Source organism: Peromyscus californicus, unplaced genomic scaffold (assembly GCF_007827085.1).
Source record: "Peromyscus californicus insignis strain IS unplaced genomic scaffold, ASM782708v3 Scaffold_9__1_contigs__length_137607984, whole genome shotgun sequence".
In the NCBI taxonomy this organism is placed as follows: domain Eukaryota; kingdom Metazoa; phylum Chordata; class Mammalia; order Rodentia; family Cricetidae; genus Peromyscus; species Peromyscus californicus.
Window position 1 is genome coordinate 107,610,286 of NW_026294617.1, and position 21,443 is coordinate 107,631,728.

At 41.8% G+C, this 21,443-nt stretch overlaps 1 protein-coding gene across 1 annotated transcript in view; it reads left to right on the forward strand.

Annotated features, from left to right (window-relative positions):
* The window catches only part of Col25a1 (collagen type XXV alpha 1 chain), a 410,812-nt gene that overhangs the window by 125,135 nt on the left and 264,234 nt on the right, over positions 1-21,443 (forward strand). The gene's annotated exons all lie outside the window — the stretch shown is intronic.

Consider the following 21,443-nt stretch of genomic DNA (forward strand, 5'->3'; position numbering starts at 1 on the left):
GAAATGGTTTTTGAAATGTTTCTCCATCATTGCCTATCATAAACCACAGCCCGTGTGGTTCAATTCTAGAAATGTTTATAGAGTACTTATTATAGGTGTGAATTTTGATGGAAAGTATAATTGTACAAGCAGGTAACTCCCAATTTTGGGGTATGTGTGGAAGCTGAGATTGAGCACACCACAGAGAAGCAAGGATAATACAGATGAAATGTGGGTGATGATAATCTGATGGAATTACCATCCTGTGGCTCATCTTGTGTGTTTCTGAAGAAAGGCTTCTAAAAAGCGGTCAAATGAAGATGTGTAAAAACAGGCACGATAGTGAAGAGGAGGGACGGGAAGTGGGTGAGAAGATTCCAGAGTAACGAGAAGGAAGCATAGTGTTTGGGGAGCAGTGAGAAAGCCGGGATGGCTGCAGCCCTGTGTGGGTGAAGAGTCGCGAAGGAAATTGTCCAGGGGTGAAGGCCAGGGTAGGAAGGTCACAGATCACTGTGGCCACTACAGCTACAGCACTACAGCTTGGGACACAAAGGACTGACAGAACCAGAATGCTAAGTGAAAGATGTTGCTACCGCAACAGTGTGGAGCGTGGACTGCAGTTGAGGAGACAGGTGGCGGGGAGACAGTGATCACTCATGGAGTGGACAGTTCACACGTGAGATTTTGGGACTGACGGACACTCTGGGGAGATGCGCTTCTCAAGGCTCACTCTTTCTAACTTGGACACTGGGTGAAATGGTAGAATGGATATTGTGATGAAGAAATTGACTTGAAATGATCAGAAAAAACTATCCCTTTTGCATCTTAAGTAATACTTAGAATTAATTGCAGCATATGTGTATATAAGGAAACCTGATCTCTGTTACTATCTAATATTGCTGTGGAGTCTAATTCCTATTAGGCTGATTTTCTTTTTTAACCTGCAAAGTTCTATGACTTGAGTTGTTGAGGGATCACATGCTTTGTGAAAATGGCTGCAGTTGTAGATTCTAAGGCTGTACACTGTTGCTGATCTAGTTTATTTGAAGTGAGCTATTCCCACTACCCAAATAGCATCATCTCATACAACCACAGTGGAATTGGAGTTCTTCATGCTGACTGATGATGACATCTTTATACACTCTCTCAGCTTGTTTATAACCACCCAGGGAGTAAGAGAACCCTGCCCTAAGAACCAGAATGAAAGGGCAGAGGCCCACCTGAGTGAGCTCTCTCTAGAGGTGAGCCTTTCCTCTTGTCAAGGTAACCTTTCAGGTAATCCATCCACTAGGCAATGCAGCTCACATTTAGATTGAGTTTGAAATATGCAAAATGAAATATTCAACGGCATTTTCCAATAAACTATCAAGCAGACCTAGATATTTTTGAAATGAAATTTATCAATACTGTTTGAAAAGAAATGCTTAAAAAGCAAGGAGCCTTGGCTCAGCTTGAGAGGAACATCCTCTAGAGACATGGGTAGATTTGGGGTGAGCAAGGTGAAGTCTTCTTTTGATGTGTATGGGTCTCTGGTAGGGGAATCCTGGTACTGTTTGCGTTCTTTGCTTAGGTAAGAGAAGAGGAATGGATTCCACTGGTTAGGCAATGACCTGTAAATGTGTTTGCAGTGTAGAAGTCTGAAAGTACATTATGTTAATCATAGGGAGTTTTAAATTGAGTAACAGGCTGTGAGGCAAATTCAGATTACAAATTAGGAAAGTGCAGCTGAGAAACACAAATATTGCTAAAGGTTTTTGTAGCACAGGTTATTTGACCCTTCTGTCTCTAGCATCCCCACTATAGAGATGCTGTATTTGACCCTTCTCTCTCTAGCACCCCAGCTATAGAGATGCTGTGAGTCTCTCTCAAGTCCACACTTTGGGGTTTTGCACATTTTGGGAAGTGGTTGTTCCAGTCTCAACGTTATGCATCTATGGGATACTTACCTCTAGCACGCACACATATGTGCTTGGTTTGGTCTGAAGATGTGTGCAGCCTCCAGGGGACAGATAGATGCAAGACTTTCAGTCTAGGAGTTATGGGGGTGTAAAGTTTGGAGGTCAGTAATTGAATTAAAACCATGGAAGATGAGAAAAGGAAGCCCCATATTCCACCTGAGTGCAAAGCCTTCCTCTCCATCCTGAAGGGGAGTTGCTGCTGCTGGGTGGGGGGGAAGCGGGGCGGGGGACCTGGAATACATCACCCCTGCCTCTTGACAGCTCCACCTTGGAGAGACGCACATTCAATCCTTCCAGTTGCTGTTCTGAAGCTAAAAGTGTTTGACCAGTTCAGCCCCTGAATGGTGTTTAAGGAATAAAGAGAAAAGAGCAGGAAGTACTAATTGGCAAATTACTCCTTGTCGTTTAGTTTGGCTTCCAAGTTGGAAAGTTCAGTAATGAGGAGCTTTGTGTGAGCTGCCAGTAAGCAGAACCAGGGGGCTTTTTCTTCAACCACTATTTAACGTGAGCATATTCCCGACACATATTGTACCATTTAGGCCATCACTTTCTATTAAACAAATATTGTTCTATAATGATTTTTAGGCCTCTCTTCATGGATGCTTTTATGATTCTGAACCATCTAAGTGAAATACAAATTGCAAAGAGGATATAAATGGATTTTTCATGTTATGTGGTATTTATAGGGGTGTTATTACTTCACAGTTTCTCAGATGTTTAAAAAAATACATTTACTTACCAGTCAGCATCTTCATGGTTCTCCTAATCCTAATTAGAGAGAAAAGAAAATTTCTAAGACTTTAGAAATAATTCCAAACGATGATTACCACGAAGTGAATGTGGCCCCCTGATCCTAGTATCTCAGAATGTTAATGGAGAATTTATTTATTTATTTAACAAGTGACAAAATAATTGTTGACATTGTTTTTTTTTTTAGCAAATTTGAGAAAAGTGGATCTCAGTTTTCAAATCCCCTTTTGGATAGATGATTATCACTGTGGTGTGGCTAGTGTACAGTCATAAGTCAAAGTGGTTCAGAGTATATGTCACGTTCTGTTCCCTTGGTATTAAAGTTTAACATCCGACTTATCAAAAACCATGCCAAGAATGAGGATAATTTCAGACTTGATAATTAGATTGAATTGTCATTAGCCACTCTTTAAATAAAAGCTAGGGTTTTATCTGAAACCCTCTGTTTATTTCCACTCTACAGACGGGGGTCACTGGAGTTGAGAGGACAAAGGGGTTTTCCTTTCCTGACTGACGGAACTCTCCACACTCTAAGTTTGTCCCTTGGCACGGGGATTTCATCCGTCATTGTTACGTGAAGCAGTCGTGCCCTTGGAAGGACTGTGAATTAATTGCCAGTTTCCTCTCCACCATTTAATGTCTCACGTAGGAACAATTTGTATAGACTTTTGGAAATGCTAATAGCTCCTAAGGTACCGATCTAGCCTTCTTTCTTCATCCTTACCAAATCCCATCTCCCAGAGCAGGACTTCACTGTGCTGGGAGGTGCTTTGCAGAGGTGTAAGCTGGGAAATGGAATCATTTTCTAATGAAATGTGAGTCTGGAAATCTTCTCTAAAATATGTTTGGCTTCCCTGGTTAAAAAGCATAAAATTGATTTTTTCTTCTCGTTGTAATTTCTCTAAATAGGAGCCTGTATATGAGGGCAATGGAAACAACTAAGAGTGTGTGGGCATTGTGTCTCCTGTGAGGTGAATGCAAGATTCCCTCATTGACTGGTTAATGGCGCAGGTTCTTTTGATTTACTGTTCTAAGCATTCCATATATTTTTGTTTTCTAAAAACCTACTAAGTTTGTGCCAGGAAGAATTACATTTGGGAGAGGGTGGGGACCATGTAGAGCCATTCCACTGAAACACACATGCTTATGCGGAGGGCCTAGTCCAGTCCCATGGAGATCCCACAGCTCTTGGTCTAAATTTCATGAGTTCCCACTAGTTTGGTTTGGTTGTCTCTGTAGTTTTCCTCACCATGATCTGCATAAGCAACACAGTTGTGTAGCTTGATCTGCTTAAGGGGCCCCCTGGCAGTAGGATCAGGATCCTTCCCTGGTGCATGAGTTGGCTTTTTGGAGCCCACTACCTATGGTGTGACACTTTGCACAGCCTTGAGGCAGGGGGAGGAGCTTGGACCTCCCTCGACTGAATGTACCAGGCTCTGCTGACTCTGCATGGGAGGCCATACTTTCTTATAGGAAGGAATGGGGAGTGGGGTTGGGGGCTAGAGGGAAGGGAGGAGGGAAGAGGGAGATCTGTGATTGGTATGTAAAATGAATAAAAAATTTCTTAAAAAAACACACATGCACATGCACACATACATGCACACACACACACACTTGCACATGCACATGCACTCAAGATACACACAAGCACACATGATTTATAATAGCTTCAATTGCTTCCTGTTAACTTATGCTGATACAATGTTCTTAGCTTTCTCTTCTGTGAAGATGACTTTGTTAACAGGTTAGGGGTCAACTGGAATAACACTGGAGTTTTGATGGGGAAACGATCAGGCAATTTTTGCTAGTGGTTCTGGTAGGTGACCAGAAAGGACTAGATTAAGGCTGTGCTCCACCCCTCATGGATCTGGAGAGGAGAGAGAAGAGTTCAAATTTTTAGTAAATTAGTCAGGATTCTAGATCCTTTCTCCTAACTTTTGAAATACATTATATTTCATATATAAATGTCTATTCATATGTAAATAATATACTACAATACATTATTATTATCCATAGTCGCCCTACTGTGCAGGAATTCACAGAACTTCAAGTTTCTGCCTCACTGTAACCATCTCTCCTCCACCATTCTCTCTGGCCTCTGGCAATCACCAGTACACCCTCACTTCTGATGGCAGAGACTCTTTTAGACTCCACACAGAAGTGAGGTCACGTGACATTTACCTGCCTGTGCTTGGCGTTCTCTAACACAATGGCAGTTCCACCTGTGTTGCTGCAACTTCACAATATTTCATTTTTTGATAGCTGAATAACAACTATTCTGTTGTTTGCAGGCATCACATTTTAATTTACCAGCCACTGATCGACAGTGACTTGTGTATATTTCTTTATTATTGTGGACAGTGCTGCAGAGAGCAAGTGTCTCTTGCACTTGACTTCATTCTCCTAGATGTGTGCTTAGCCTGGTGGCTGGCAGTTTCCTTTGTAAGCTTTTGAGGGCCTTCTGTTCTGTGTTCTACGATAGCAGAACCCAGTTACATTCCCAGGAGCTCTAAGAGTTTGTTTTCCTCCACATCCTTGTCAGTACTTCTCTTTAGTCTTTTTACAGTCACCATTTTACTAAGGCAGGGAAAGGAGATAGCTCACTAATCCTCTGACTTGCATTTCCTTGATGGTCAGTGTGATGGAGTGATTAAACCTGTTGACGACTTATATATTGTCTTTTAAAAAGTGTCAGTATAAATCCATAGCCCGATTATTTTCAGTTGGGTTGTTCGTGTGTATTTTTTTTTTTTTTTTCGAGACAGGGTTTCTCTGTGTAGCTTTGCGCCTTTCCTGGGACTCACTTGGTAGCCCAGGCTGGCCTTGAACTCACAGAGATCCACCTGGCTCTGCCTCCCGAGTGCTGGGATTAAAGGCGTGTGCCACCACCGCCCGGCAATTCGTGTGTATTTTTGCTATGGTGTTTGAAGTTTCTTTCATATCCTGCTATCTGCCGTTTGGTCAGATGGGGAGTTTGCAAACATGTCGTCCTGTTGTGCAAGTTGTCTCTGTGCTTGACTGACTTTCATTACCGTGAAGAATCTTTCAAATTTTGCACAATCACGTTTGTCTACGTTTGGTTTGGTACTGGACTTAGGTCTCCCCCAACAGTTCCTGCCCAGTGCAATGTCTTGAAGCATTCCCTCTGTTTCCTTCTTCTCGTGTGTAGTTCCATCATGTTGAGTCTTAGATCCTGGATCCATTTTGAGGAGATTTTGTGAACTGAGAAATAGGAACCTTGTGACATTTTTGTGTATGTGGACATCAATTTTCCCAGCACTGTTTATCGAAAAGACCATCCTTCTCTCTTCAAGGCATGTTCTTAGTGACTGTTGAGTCCCTTGGCTGTATGCATGCCATCCCATGATGTTTGACTGCAACAACATATTTACAGTGGAGTTTGAAGTTATGGAGTTCAACCTGCTTGGTTCTGTTTTGCTGTGATAAGAAAGCTGTGGATATTTGGCAAATTTTGTGTCAAATATTTTAGAAGTTTTTAGTAGTTCATTGATGATATTTCGTTGGTTTTTGATAAGAATTACACTGAACCTGAACATTGTTTTGGCTATTGTGGACATGTTGATAATATTAATTCTTCTAATCCATGAACATGAAATGTTTTTCCATTTTTGTGTTGTCTATTTTCTTTGAAAGTTTTTTTTTAATCATAAAGTAATAATAACTATTTGAGGACCTAGATATGTGTAATCTGGTTAAACACAACATGGTATATTTATATATGAAAACCTTTACATATTAACCTTATTAGTATTTACAAGTTCTATGTTTTTATCTTTAAAATATTAAAAATTAAAGGAAATCCCACTGTGGCACACAACCTTAATTATAGCACTTGGGGAACAAAGGCAGGTGGATCTCTGTGAGTTCGAGGACAAAGCAAGTTCCAGGACAGCCAGGATTGTTACACAGAGAAACCCCCATATCTTGCAAAACCAAATTTTAAATTAAAGTAAGACATTATTCAGGTTGATTGTTGACATTTTTGCATGGCATATTGAGATTTAGGAGTAGAATCTTGTGTCACTAGTCTGCTGAAATATGTAAGATAGTTTCTTATTGTTCTCTCATTTTTTTTGACAATTTCACTGTTTAAAATTGCAAATTGAAGAGTATTTGTTTTGCTTAAAATCCTTCAAATAGTGATGTTAACACATTACTATAGAACAGTGGTAGAAACAACACAGTTATTATTTCACAGTTGAGTGTGTGAGCTATGTGTGGGCAGTTCAGACTGATGCTCTCTACAAAACTATATTTGAGGTGTCCATCATGGTGGCAGGAAATTCAAGATATAATGTAGGGGGAATATGGATGATGTCAGAGACCACGTGGGCCTATCCAAAGGGCTTCTAGTACTGTGACATTTGGACTTCCCCAGAGTGAGATCTATGGATGAGTGAGAGAGCACCCAAGACAGAGCCACAAATCTTGGATGTGACATCCTGCTACTATCCCTATAAGCTACTTGTTAGATGAGAGGCACTGACCGTCACCCTCTAGAGAGCCAAAGCCTGTGGAAACTGCGCTTCTGTGGCCTTTTCAGGGGCTTCTTACCATGCATACCCACCATGTCTGGACCCAATTACCCATCTCTCCAGTTTCATGCCCTGCCAGTCTTCCTTTCCTACTAGACTCCAGATGGACCAGACTTCTGGTTTCTAATGTGTTCCTGCTCTCTTTTGCCTCTAGACACCAAGTGAGATATTGTCCCTTTACCTGGCTGACCCACAGGTGCATTGTGGAGTTCAGCTGGAGTAACCCTCCTGGTGAAGCTTTCTCTTACTATTCTTTCCCAGTTCCCAAATTAGGGTAAGAATTGCTTTCTCCTTCAGTTACAGCATGCAGCCCAAATTACAGGCATTAAGAATGCTGTATTTTAATTTATGTGCTTTTTATGACTTATGCCTCAACACAACACTAGCTACTTACTGTTTGCTGAATGGATGACAACATGACAACCCCAAACAGAGGCAGGGAGTGTGTCAATGTGGCTGGTTAATCTTGGTTGTCAAGTTGACATACCTCGGAAGAAGGAACCTTAGTTGAGGAATTGCCTTCATCTGCATGGCCCAGGGCCACATCTGTGGGGGCATTTTCTTGATTGGTAAAGGAAAGACTGATCCTACTGTGTGTGGCGTCATCCCTGGGCAGGTGGACCTGGACTGAGTAAGAAAGGTAACTGACCAAGCCAGTAAGCAGTGTTTCTCCATAGCCTCTGCTTCAGTTCCTGCCTCCAGGTTCCTGCCTTGAGTTCCTGTTCTGAATTCCCTTCATGATAGACTATAAACTGATGCTGAAGTGGACACTGTTCCCCCACCCCCAGGGAGGCTTTGGTCAGTGTTTATCACAACAGCAGAAAACAAATTCAAATCGTCAGTAAGCTTTGAGTCTCACACATGGATTTTTCAGGGAGTTACCATGTTATTCCTAAATACATTTTCCTGAGTCAGGTCTTAAGTCTGTTCATTTGGGGGTAAAAGAAAGCCTGATCTCTGTTTTGTGTAATTTAATTAATTTATTTCTGAATACATTTTCCCCGAGTCAGGTCTTAAGTATGTTGATTTAGGGGGAAAAGAAAGCCTGATTTCTGTTTTGTGTAATTTAAATAACTTATTTCTGATTGTATTTTATTGAGTCAGGTCTTCAGTCTAACAGTGTAAGGAGAAAAGAAAGCCTGATTTCTGTTTTATGTAGCTTCATTTTACTTATTTATTTATTTTGTACTTAATATATCGACCTGTGTTGCAGATTTAACCAAAGTGACTGTTTAGTGGAAGTTGGTTCCTGCTTTGACTTAAGTCATAGCAGTTTGTTCTGAAAGTTGATGTGGAGTTAAAGCTCAGTGAAACTTTGCATGAGCACGATGTACTTACTGTCAATGCTGGTGAAGGCTTTGGATCATTAAAGTTCTGCTCTTGACTCTTCATTTCTTCAAGCCAGTACGAGCAACGGCCAGCAGAAAAAATAGTTTGTAAATTATTTTGTAAAGAGCATTAAGTTGTACTTGCAATTTTTTCTTTCTTATTTGTTTGTTTGTTTATTTTCCAGTTTTTTTGAGATAAGGTTTCTCTGTGTAGCTCTGGATGCCCTAGGGCTCACTCTGTAGACCAGGCTGACTGTGAACTTAAGAGATCCACCTGCCTCTACCTCCCAAAGTGCTGGGACCCACCTGACATGCTTTCATTTCCTAATAAACAGAGAACACACTGTCTCCATTTCCCAAAGAGCTAACCCTTTCAGTAGAAAATAAAGATGGCGATGAGCTACCCTTTCCTGGGCTGACTGACCTAGCAGAGAGGTTATCCTCACACTACATGGTCCCTCCTTGTGGAAGTGGGGTGTTTGCATCGGCTTAAGATTCTGAAGACTGGAGGAAGCCTTATGAATGACAGTCCACTGTGTCTCAAGTGGGTGCATTTATGCTATAATTTAGTGATGCTCCATGAAATAAGTAAAATGTAAGTGACAAAATGTTTCATAAGGCTAATTTTATTTAGTTTGAGGTCATGCACTTTAAGCCTATGTCTTTTGAACTTTTTTATATTAAATGTCTTTTATGAAAAGATAAAGGGTAAATTGAAGATGGGGATAGCATCTCTAGATCCCAGTTTCACAAAATAATTTGACTTCATCAAAGAGTAGTTTTTCTCTCTCTGGTAAGTTCCTCCATTTCGCCTTCCATCTCAATGCAGCTGTGGAGTCTCTCGCAAAGCCTCAGCAGCCAAGCTCAAAGCAGGGGTTCTAGGCACCCACCTTTGTGACACGAATGCCTATTAATAAAAAACCTGTAGCCAGATATTGGGGTAAATTCTGAGAGACAGAACAAGCCACAGCCAACCTCACCTCGCCAACTCCTCAACTGATCTTATTTCCTCAGACTGGAAGCCTCTGAGTCCTCACTGGAATGGATCTCAGCTGAACTGCTCAAAAGCCTAAAAGCTTAAAAACTTCTAGTTCCTGGTCCTCATATCTTATATATCTTTCTGCTTCCTGCCATCACTTCCTGGGATTAAAGGCATGTGTCTTTCCCAAGCAAAGACATGAGATCTCAAGTCTGGGATTGAAGATGTGTGCCACCACGCCTGGCTGTTTCCAGTGTGACCTTGAACTCAGAGATCCATATGGATCTCTGTCTCCCAAGTGATAGGATTAAAGGCATGTGCCATCATTGGCCTCTATGTTTAATCTAGTGGTTGTTCTGTTTTCTGACCCCAGATAAGTTTTATTAGGGTACACAATATATTGGGGTACACAATATATCACTACCCACCTTATTGGACTTTCAATTTGTATGTGATTCCTTTGACTACCTTTTGGCTTTGACCATCGTGTCCTTGGGGGTTTCATCATAGTTCCTCCTTCTTCTCTACCACCTTCTCCCTGCCTTCCCTCCGCAGCTGGGCCCATTTTTCCTCAGCTGTCCTCTTCAGTTCCTCTTTCCAACTCTGTGAAAATCCTATATATTTTGACACTCATTTCTTGTAGGTCTACAATAGACTGCTACCTGCATTTTATCTGTGATCTGTATTCTGACAACTTTAATTTTCTAGCTTACATGTTGTATTCTCATTCATTGGAATCTCTCTGTCTCTGTCTCTCTCCGTGTCTCTGTCTCTCTGTCTCCCTTCTCCCTCCCTTCCTCCCTCTCTCTTCTCTTTTGCCTCTTCCCCCTCCCTCTCCCCTTTTTCCCTTCCTCCACTCTCTTAAAACAGAATCTCACTAAATAGCCCTGGATACTTACTATGTAGCTGGGTCTGTTCTTGAACTTACAGTGATTCTCCTGCCCCTTCATCATGAGTGCAGGGATTCTAGGTGTGTCCCACACTTACCTTACCTGAGATACTTTCTCCAGTTTTTACTTTTCTTCTCACTCCATTGACTTTTTACTAGAAGCACTCCCACACTGCCTCTCCTCTGCCACCGTTTACCCATCCCAGTTGGTCGGTCCATCATTTGGTTCTCTTTGTGATCCTTGAGTCTGTCTTTCCCATCACCTCTTCCTCATTTCTAGTCACCAAGTCCAGGTGATTGGACTTTCTAAGTGTGGAGTTCTTATCCTTTTTCTTTTCCAAGCAGCCCATGGCTTAGACATACTTACAAACGTTAAGAGTGTCAGTGAATCTCACTGGAGAAGAGGGATGTGTTCCTTAAGGCAGAAGCCTCAGAGGGAAGGTGGGGTTGTGTGTGGTCTGGAACAGGTCTCTGGGTGGTTCCAATGGGCTCCAGAAGTGAGCACTTCTGTCTTAAATGTGAATGTCAGTTGTTTTCATCCTCATGATCTACTGCTTCTGGGACACTCTCCTGCCTTCAGCCCTTCCATCTTCTAGAACGTTGTCAGGCAATTATCTAACATAAAAACCTATCATCTCCTGCCTAAGGCTCTTCTGCGTGCCTCGTCAGAGAATCAAAGCAGCTCCGCAGGCTGACCCCTGTCTCCCCCTCTGGTTCTCTTCCCTTCATTGGCTCTGCAGCCCGGTGGAGTCTGTCATGTCTGAGCACCCGCTCGCTTCCCTCAGCTCCATGCTTCCCTGTGTCTCATCTCCTCCTGGCTGACTGTTGTTCATCATTGAATACCTGGCCCACATCCCGTGGTCCCCCTCGGAAGCATTCCACATGTCCACATGCAATTCCTCTTCTCACCGTGTCTCACCGCTGTAATCCAGTCTTCTCTAGTTTTCCTAAGTGGCAATAATTTTGAGGTTGAGGATCCTGTCTTGGTATCTTTGTTTCAGTCCTTGAATGTTTCTAGGTGTTCATAAAATAAAATTGACTAAGTAGGAAATGGTCCATACATCCACACAGAAATATTGATTGAGGGGCTAGAGAGAGAGTTCAGGAGTTAAGAGCACTTGTTGCTCTACCAGAGGACCTGGGTTTGATTCCCAGTGTCCACATAGTGGCTCACAACCATCTGTAACTCCTGTTTCAGAGGCTCCGACACCCTCTCCTGGTCTCCATGGGCACCAGGAATGCACACAGAGCAAATACGCATGTTCTGGCAAAACACTCACACATATAAAAAAACTTAAAAATAGTATTTATTGAGTGCTTCACTGTGTGCCAGAGTTGTCATGTACATGGTGTTACATGATAACTTTTGAATGTAATTCTTGTGCCTACAGATGTTCTACTCTATTGCTAGTGCTATATCAGCCTGATGACTTAGCATATCCAAGAACGGTTTGACAAGGAAAAGATGTTTCTTGATAAACAGTGAACAAACTGGGCCTTGCCTTGGTGAACAATCAAATCTTTGCCTGTTTTTTTCTTTCTTCCTTCCTTCATTCCTTTCTTTCTTTTTATTATGGATACTTCAGGATTTTTATATTAGGGGAAAACTATAAGCTAAAATAGCAAATGAAAGACAGTATTAGATAATTATAGAAATAATACTAAAATTGAATATTTCTGTCAGACTTGCATTTCTGTAATTTAGATCATAGAAAGTCTTGCTTTAACATTATATAGCTATAAAAACATTCTTTTCCAATGCTAGTACAAATTGAAAAGGTAAAACACTTCCTTATGGGTATATCATACTACACCATGTCCAGGAAGAAAGGAATTTCTTCTGACTGGACACTGATGTAGAATCAGTTGGTAGCTCTGTAGCTATAGTCTAGTGGAGATAGGTGTGCTCTAGTTAGTATTACAAAGGCCTTTCCTGTAAGAGTTTGTTTCTCTAAGAGGGTGGAGGATAGAGCTCAGTAGTAGAGCACTCGCTTCCAGCTGGAAACATCCAAGGCCGCGGGTTCAATTCCTAGTACACAAAAATCAACCTAAAATCTGTTTCTCCAGACTGCAAAGTGTATGCTGATGTTCAAGAGGGAAATGTCAGGCCCACAAATCAAATACTTCATTGGGAAATATGTACACAGTTTATAGAGCCAAATTACTAAGCACCTTTTGAAGTTTTATTTAAAAATTTTTTCATAGTGCCAAGAATAAAAGCTAGTGAGACATAATTTGAATGAGGGCCTTTGTTTCATATCTGTCCATCATAGCCAATCCAACTGTACTGGATTCTGAAAAAAGCAATTTCTTCTTCTCTTCCTCCTCCCCCTTCCTTTTTTTAAATTTTTATTTTTTTGCTTTTTCAAGACAGGGTTTCTTTGTGTAGCTCTGGTTGTCCTGGAACTTGCTCTGTAGACCAGGCTGGCCTTGAACTCAAAGATCCACCTGCCTCTGCCTCCCAAGTGCTGGGATTAAGGACTGCACCACCACTGCCCAATGAAAAACAATTTATTTTTATTTTTTTATATATATTTTAATTTTATTTAATTAGCATTTTTCATTTATTTTACATACCAACCACAGTTTCCCTTCCCGCCTCTCCTCCCATTCCCTCTTCTTCACCTACTGTCTCACCCCTCCCCATCCACTCCTCCTCCATCTCTGTTCACAAAGGCACAGGCCTCCCATGGGCTTGAACACATCAAGTTGAGGCAGGACCAAGCTCTTCCCCCTCCATCAAGGCTGGGCGAAAAACAATTTTTTAAGAGGATATTTGAAGTTGCCTCTTTCAAAGCTTTTCTTGAGAATCGAGAAGAAAAATTAGAATAATCCAAATGGAAAAGCCAAACCATGAGCACATACATGTTTTAGATGCTGTGGTGATAAGAAAGAAGCTGGCCCCCAAAGAGAATGGCACTATTAGGAGGTGTGGCTTTGTTGGAGTAGGTGTGGCCTTGTGGGAGGAAGTGTGTCACCGTGGAGGCAGGCTTTGAGGTCTCCTATATGCTCAAGCTTTGCTGAATGTGATACACAGTCTACTTCCTGCTGCCTGCAAGATGGAGGACTCTCAGTAATACAGTCTTCAGCCTTCACTGGCAACTGTCGAGCACCATGTCCAAGTCTGGCTTGATGGAAGTGGATGAGGATCCTCTGTCTGTCAGAGCAGGGTGTCCCTTCCTGTCTGCTTTCTTATCTGCAGCACTCTCCCCCGGGTGCTGTCATTGACAGGTGTGCTGACGTCACCCCTCAGGTACATCAACTGCAGAACGCACTGCCACTGTTAACACATGCTGGCTGAGTCCCTGCCCTGTGAGGGAGGGGGAGGGCTGGCTTCTGTGCTGAAGGGGCCTCAGTGCCTGCAGCTCTGCCTTCTCACACCTTCCAGGCTCCTCTGCCTTTTAAGGAGGATTAAGCCCTTAGCTGGAAGTATCCTGACCCACATGCCTTTTGTCATTCTGCACTCTATTCATGGACTCCCCTGTGTATTCCTGTTGGACGTCTACAAGACAGGTGGTAGCAAAAACAAGCCAGGAGCCAGCAAGGAGGCTCATGGGTAAAGGTGGAAGGAGAGAGCTGATTCCATGATGATGTCCCCTGACGTCTACACACATGGCATGGCACGTGTCCCCCCTCCCCAGTGCACACACACTAACAATAATGATGCTAATGAAAATACTATTTACCTTACCAAAGAGAATCTGATTGTGGAAATGAGTGCCGCACTATCCTTCAAGTTTTATTCAAGACAATCCCAGTTTCTGTTATCTCTTATATTTTAGCCACTCAGTATCTAGATCCATGGAGTCCAATGAAAATGTAGTGCAAACCACATGTATGATTTTAGATTTTCTAAGAGCTGTGTTAAAAAGCGAAAAACAGCCGGGCGGTGGTGGCGCACGCCTTTAATCCCAGCACTCGGGAGGCAGAGCCAGGCGGATCTCTGTGAGTTCGAGGCCAGCCTGGACTACCAAGTGAGTTCCAGGAAAGGCGCAAAGCTACACAGAGAAACCCTGTCTCGAAAAACCAGAAAAAAAAAAAAAAAAAAAAAAAAAAAAAAAAAAAAAAGCGAAAAACAAATGAAATTAATGTAATATATTTCTTAAGCCTAAGATTTTCAAAATGTTTATCAACAAAAGCTTTTCTAATGATATGTATTTCATAGCAAATGTTATGGACAGCACAGACAACTTTATTATGTGCATGTATGTTGGGGATGGGGCACACATATGTGCATGTGAGTGTATATTCAGATACATACTCGTGTTTATATGGGGGCAAGTGTGTGTGTCTGTGTGTGTGTGAAATTTAAGATCTTAGTTGCCCTTCATCAGGAGCTATATACTTCTTGTTTTTGTTGTTATTGTTGTTTTAAGCAGGACTTCTCACTGGGATCTGGCCCTCATTAATTAGGCTAGGCTAAGTTGACTGGCCAAGAAGCCCTAGGTATCTGCCTGTCTTCACCTCCTAACTGCTGGGATTGATAGCATGTCCCACCACACCCCACAAACTTTTACATGTATATTGGGGCTTGAATTCAGGTCCTGTTACTTGCACTTTGCTGATTCAAGCCGTCTCTCCCCAGCCCTCTATTTCCTTTAAACATCTCTTTGTCATATAAATGACCCTCTAGTCAGTTCTTATTGCTAAATTATTTGAATTTAGCTAAAAGGAATTCCTGAAATACAAATACCTTTTCATTATCATTAGGTTGAACCTCCTCTGTGGTAGATATTGTACTTTGAGATTAAGAAATGATTGTGTACAAGGACACAGCCCCCAGCATCAACTAAGCAGGGCTCATAGGGGATCATGGAGACTGAAGTAACAATCACGGGCCCTGTATGGGTCTGAGCTAGGTCCTCTGCATATGCGTATGGTTGTGTAGCCGGCTGTTCATGTGGGACTCCTCACAGTGGGAGTGAGGATGTCTCTCTTTTACCTGCTCTTGGGACCCTTTTTTTCCTACTGGGTTGTCTCATCTAACCTTGATGTGAGGTTTGTGCCCAGTCTTAGTGTAACTTGTTATACTTTGTTTGGTTGATATCCCTGGGGGGGGGGTGTACTTTTTTTTTTTGGAGGGAAACACGGGAGTGGAGGTGGTGGGGAGGACTGAGAAGAGAGGAGGGAGGGAAAACTGTGATCGGAATGTAATACATGAAAGAAGAATAAAAGAAAAAAATTTAAAAAGAAATGATGGTGTGACTCTACCCCCCACCCACCCCACAAATTAAATCTAGTCAGTAAACAGGCTAATGGACTAAACAGAGAGTTCTCAAAAGAAACACAAATGGACAATAAACATTCTTGAAACTGTAACATTTTTAGTTATTAGAGATATGCAAATTAAAACTTATTTTGAGATCCATCTCGCCCCAGTCAGACTGGCTATCATTAGGAGAAAAGGAACAAGTGCTGAAGAGTCTGTGAGGCCAAGAGGAACCATTGTTTACTTCTTGTGGGGCTGGGAACTGGTGCAGCCAGTATGGAAATCAGTATGGCAGCATCTCACTTAGAATCACCTTATGACCTCGCTCTGGCACTCCTGGTCATAGAAAATGGGTGCTCTGTCCTGTCACAGGGATGCTTCCACATCAGTGTCTGCTGCTGCTCTCTTCACAAGAGTGAGGAGCTGGAGTCAGTCTAGATGAATGGATAATGAGAATGTGGTCCATATGCACAGTGGGATCTTATTCAGCTGCAAGGAATAATGAAATTACAGGATTTGCAGGAAAATGGATGGCTCTGGAAAGTGTTAACTAAGGTCACTCCGACTCAGAAGGACAAATTCTGTGTTTTCCCTCTTATGCAGACCATAGGTTCCAGTTTGCATATAGGTGCATGCATGTAGCCTTGGGTGGAGGTGAAGGCTGTTACAATCGAAATGGGGAGAGGAAAGAACAGGAAGTTTTGAGGAAGTGAGGAGGCAGCGGAGCGCTCGTGACACGTGACACGGAAGCAGAAAGGTGATTACACACAAGTGAGGAAGGAGGGAAGAAGGGGAGGAGAGCGAGGTGGTGTGGGGACTGGGCAGGGAGCGCTGTCCAAAACATGCTTGCTACACAGGTGTGAGGAGCTGAGTCCGATCCCCAGAAACCATGTGAAAAGGCGGAGCATGGTGGCTTATGCTTGTAAGGTGAGTACCAGAGATGTGGAGACAGGGCACCTGGGGCTCACTGACCAGTCCACCCTAATGGGCAAGTCACAGGTCCAGTGAGAGACCCTGTCTCAGAAACCCAAAGTGGGAAGTTGCTCCTGAAGACCAACCTGAGGCGCACAGACACACACACACACACACACACACACACACACACACACACACACACACACACACATATGTATGTACACACACATGGAGACATATACACATTCTTATACACATATGTGCACACAAACAGATACGTGCACAGACACACCCATGTTGTAAAGCCATCATGATTGGCAATATATTTAAAATTCTTCGAAATTTTTCGATTTATTAGTTTAAATTTGATAAATATTTGAATACATGTTGTAAGTAATGATGTGTTTTCAATGTAAGTATAAAAGTGAAAGCGTTATATGATCAAAGTGGCTTGATGCTCACCAGCATCTGAGATCAACTCTTAATGCTCGGTTTAGACTTATGGGTCCTTCTTTCTTGCTGTATACTGACCCCATCACAATGACAAATCCCAAACACTTGGTGTTGGATAACCAGTGGTCAGCTCTGAAATCATATACATACAAATACCATTATACAGACCGAGCAGATTGCATTTACATATTTAAGAGTGTGTGTGTGTGTGTGTGTGTGTGTGTGTGTGTGTGTGTGTGTGTGTGTGTGTGTGTGTATAAAACAACAGTTTGAGGGGCCAAGGGGCCAGAGCCTAGGGATGAGGTAGGGGCAGAGGGAGAGAGAATATTTGTGTGTAAGGGGGAATAATACATGAGAGGTGGAAAGAAAGATGCAGATTAAGTAATTATATTTTAATCTTGGAAAATATAAAAGGTTTAACCAGCAAGGCTTTTGCTTTGTTTCCTGAGTCAAGGCTAGCAAGTAAAGCTGGGGTCAGCTCACTGTCTCCTCAGACTCACACACTCATCTCTCATTTTTGTGGATTTATTCCAGCTGTCTATTGTTTCTTCCTCTTTCTGCTTTTCAGCTTTAATGTAGCCCTGATCGCTCACTGCACAGCACAGGTTTGACTTCTAGTGCTGTCTCCACTCACTCTACCCGCTGCTGCTGTTGTTACATGGATTCTTTTATTGTTGCCTTCCTGTGCTGTTGATTTTGATACTTACTTAAAAATATTTATTTGGAAATTATCTTTTATTTTTCAGTACATGTATGTGGTGGTTTGAAAGAAAATGTGCCCTAAAGGGAGTGGCACCAATAGGAGGTGTGGCCTTGTTAGAAGAAGTGTGCCACTGCGGGGGTGGGCTTTGAAGTCTCCTATGCTCAAGCTACACCCAGTGAGACAGACCATTTCCTGTTACCTTTGGATCAAGATGTAAGGACTCTCAGCTCCAGCACCATGTCTGCCTGCATGCTGCCTTGCTTCCTGAATGATGATAATGGACTTACTTTGAACTGTAAGCTAGTCACCCCAATTAAATGTTTTCCTTTGTAAGAGTTGCAGTCGTCATGGTGTCTCTTCACAGAAATAGAAACCCTAACCAAGACAATGTACTATTTCCTCAACTGAGTTTTCAGTGTTTTAAAGGCATTTTGTAGATCATTTAAGTGACCTTTTAGCACTTATTAGAGAGTGATATAATATATATTATATATATATATATATGTATATATATATCCACCAGGTAATATGCTAACTGCATACACATCATACAGAGATATATAATGAAAACATACAATAGCTCACACGGAACGAATAATAGTTACTCTTGAATCCCAAGTAATTTTGAGGCAATTGAGACCTCACACCAGCCCCCGAGGTCGATTGTAACGTCCGCTCTTTTTCTTTGACTTTCTTTGACTCCCTTTGAACTGACTTGTCTGGAGCCATCTAACTAATAAAAGAGAAAACTGTGTTTTTGTATCTCACAAAAGCGAGAATCTTTCTGACTTCAGCATTTCTGACATTCAGCAAATGAACATTAGCTGAAACCTTAATAAAATTGCTGGGCGGTGGTGGCGCACGCCTTTAATCCCAGCACTCGGGAGGCAGAGCCAGGCAGATCTCTGTGAGTTTGAGGCCAGCCTGGGCTACCAAGTGAGTCCCAGGAAAGGCACAAAGCTACACAGAGAAACCTTGTCTCAAACCCCCACCCCAATAAATAAATAAATAAATAAATAAATAAATAAATAGATAGATAGATAGATAGATAAACAAACAAACAAACAAATAAATAAATAAATAAATAAAATAAGTAAATCCTTCTGTTAATTTGGCTTCAATCATCTCATCAGTGTGGACTATCTTACTCTCTATAGTCTAGAGGGATTTTATTAACGTGTGCTTGTTCTATGAAATGACAGGTAGTAAATAATTAATAGTCTTTTGTGCCAAAGAATTTTTCATGCTATTTTCCCTCAGAACTTCAAGTTACCTTGATTCTGAAACAACTTTGCTTTTGCAAAGTGGAAGGACAATTGACAGAGCTTTTCCCAGTGGCCTTTTCAATTTGGCCAACCTCTATAATCTCTCGGGATCTGTTTGCTTCATATGCTAATGCAGCAGGAATGATTATATGTGGTTTGCTGACAGAGCTCTGATTACAGCTGAAAGAAAGTAGCATCCAGCATCTTGAGGGCCTGGGATGGATCACAAGGCAGAGCCCGCTCAGCCTGGGCTTCACAGTAATCATAGCACATAAGCCCTACTCTTGCACATTTTCCCTACACTGATCATAACTGTTCCTTTCTGAACATTTTTTTTTGTGTGTGACATCTCACTTTTTTTCTTTTTCAGTTTTCGAGAAAACTGTAATATGTATTAAGTTTGAGCACAGTAAGTAGGAGTTGAATGAAAAGCTACAGAAAAAGAATAGAAATTACTTTAAAAAAATAAGGCACAGCTAACTAACTAAAGAAAAAAATGTACATTGTATTTCATGGACTCTTGAGCCTGGCTGTACATCAGAGTCACTTGAGGAGCTTTTGTGAAATGTTCAATCCAAGCCTTCGTCTGTGTCACAGAAGACTCTCTAGTCTTGGAATCTGTTGTACAGTCTCAGCATGGAAGTTCCCAGCATTCCTTTCTCTTCTTCACATATTGCCACAGCACAGCATGTTCTTACCATGTCCTCAGCATTCTGAAAGTAGCATTGGGCTCCATGCTAAGGACAGGAGGTTAGGTGCCTGTGTCTCTAATTCACTCTTAGCCGAAGGAGAACTCCATAGTGGTTTAGACAACAAAGAATTCCCTAATGTCAGTATTGTAAGGTTTCTTCCGGTGAACTCTGTGCCTAGTACCTACTGCCAACTCGCCATCCTACCTATCTTGGTATGTCCAGTAAGATGACAGCCAAGGGTGGGTCCATTAGCATGCCCTTGGCTGACAAGCTAGGGTGGATGTTTCCAGGCAGGGCTAACCACAGGGAGTCAAGTCTTTCCTAGTTACAGAGAATCCGAATGCCATTTGGAAATACATTTAATTGATCTTGGGAGTGGGGCTTGGAGGGAGGGGAGTAGGAAAAAATTTTGAAGGTGTAGGGATTTAATTGCTAAAATAGAATATAGCATTTCTTAGGATTCTAAAGGAAGCACACTAGGGAATAATTCTGCCATTTCTCATCACTTTTTGACAATTTTGTTTCTATTTCGGGTTCTTTATACAAGATTTAAAAATAACTCCACAGAATGACATGTGAACTGTGTGTTCTGTTTTGCCTTCCTTTCATTCACTCTGTGTCGGGAACCTTTCTATTTAAGTTGGCTGTGTCTACAGAAGCAGTATTATTCACTGTTCCCCACTCAAATGCCAGTTATGACCGCATCTCCACCACGTTTCTATGCTAACTGCATACACATCACACAGAGATACATAATGAAAACATACAATAGCTCACACGGAAGGAATAATAGTTACTCTTGAATCCCAAGTAATTTTCAGACAGAAAATTTCACAGATTGAGACCTCACACCACCCCCCGAGGTTGATTGTAACATCCGCTCTTTTTCTTTGACTTATCAGACCCCGCTTTGAACTGACTTGTCTGGAGCCAGCCAACTAATAAAGAGAAAACTGTGTTTATGTATCTCACATAAACCAAAAATCTTTCTGACTTGAGCATCCTCTTTCACCTAGAGGTTTCCCATGTATTAGTTAACTTTCCTTCCCTTCTGAATATCGGAAAAATCTCTCTGGAGGCCTCCTCTTTCCAGAAAACTTTAGCTTGTACCAAGTAAATAGAAAATAACCAGGACAAGGACTCAGTGATATGGCCATGAGATTTTCTCATGTTGTCAATGTAAAGAAGGTTAGAACAGTATTTTACCATGCTTTCTTGTTTTTAGATAAAAATTTAAGATAGGAATCACATTGTTGGCCAACACATTCTTGTTCCTTGGCCTTCTTGCTAATTAATGTAGCTAAAAATGAATTAAGCTGACTCTTCAGGACTGTTTTTGCTGAAACAGAAGGTGGAAATTTATCAAGCAAGAATGTTTTCCACCCTGGATTAAGAAGTAACAAAGAAATAAAAAGTTGCCACACGCTATATCCCTCTAGAAGAATACTCTAGCGCCACAAAGGCCAGAGGCGACGTCACAGAGCCCATGGATGAGTCTTCTTGGTGGAGGTGGCACTCAGCTGAGGTTTTATTTGCCTCTCTTTTCACTTTCATTGTTTGCTTTGTGTTATTAATCTTCCAACTTCAAAAATAAGACATGTGTCACCCATTTCCGACATGAGCTGCTTGCATGCCTAGGGCCTCTCGAATGGTTCGAACACACTTATTCCAGGTGCTGAAATGGATAGGGATTTCATGATGAGGTTCTGTGACAGCGTCTGTCTGTCAACAACTGGCCTTTCTCAGTCAGTGACTGTCCACACAAAC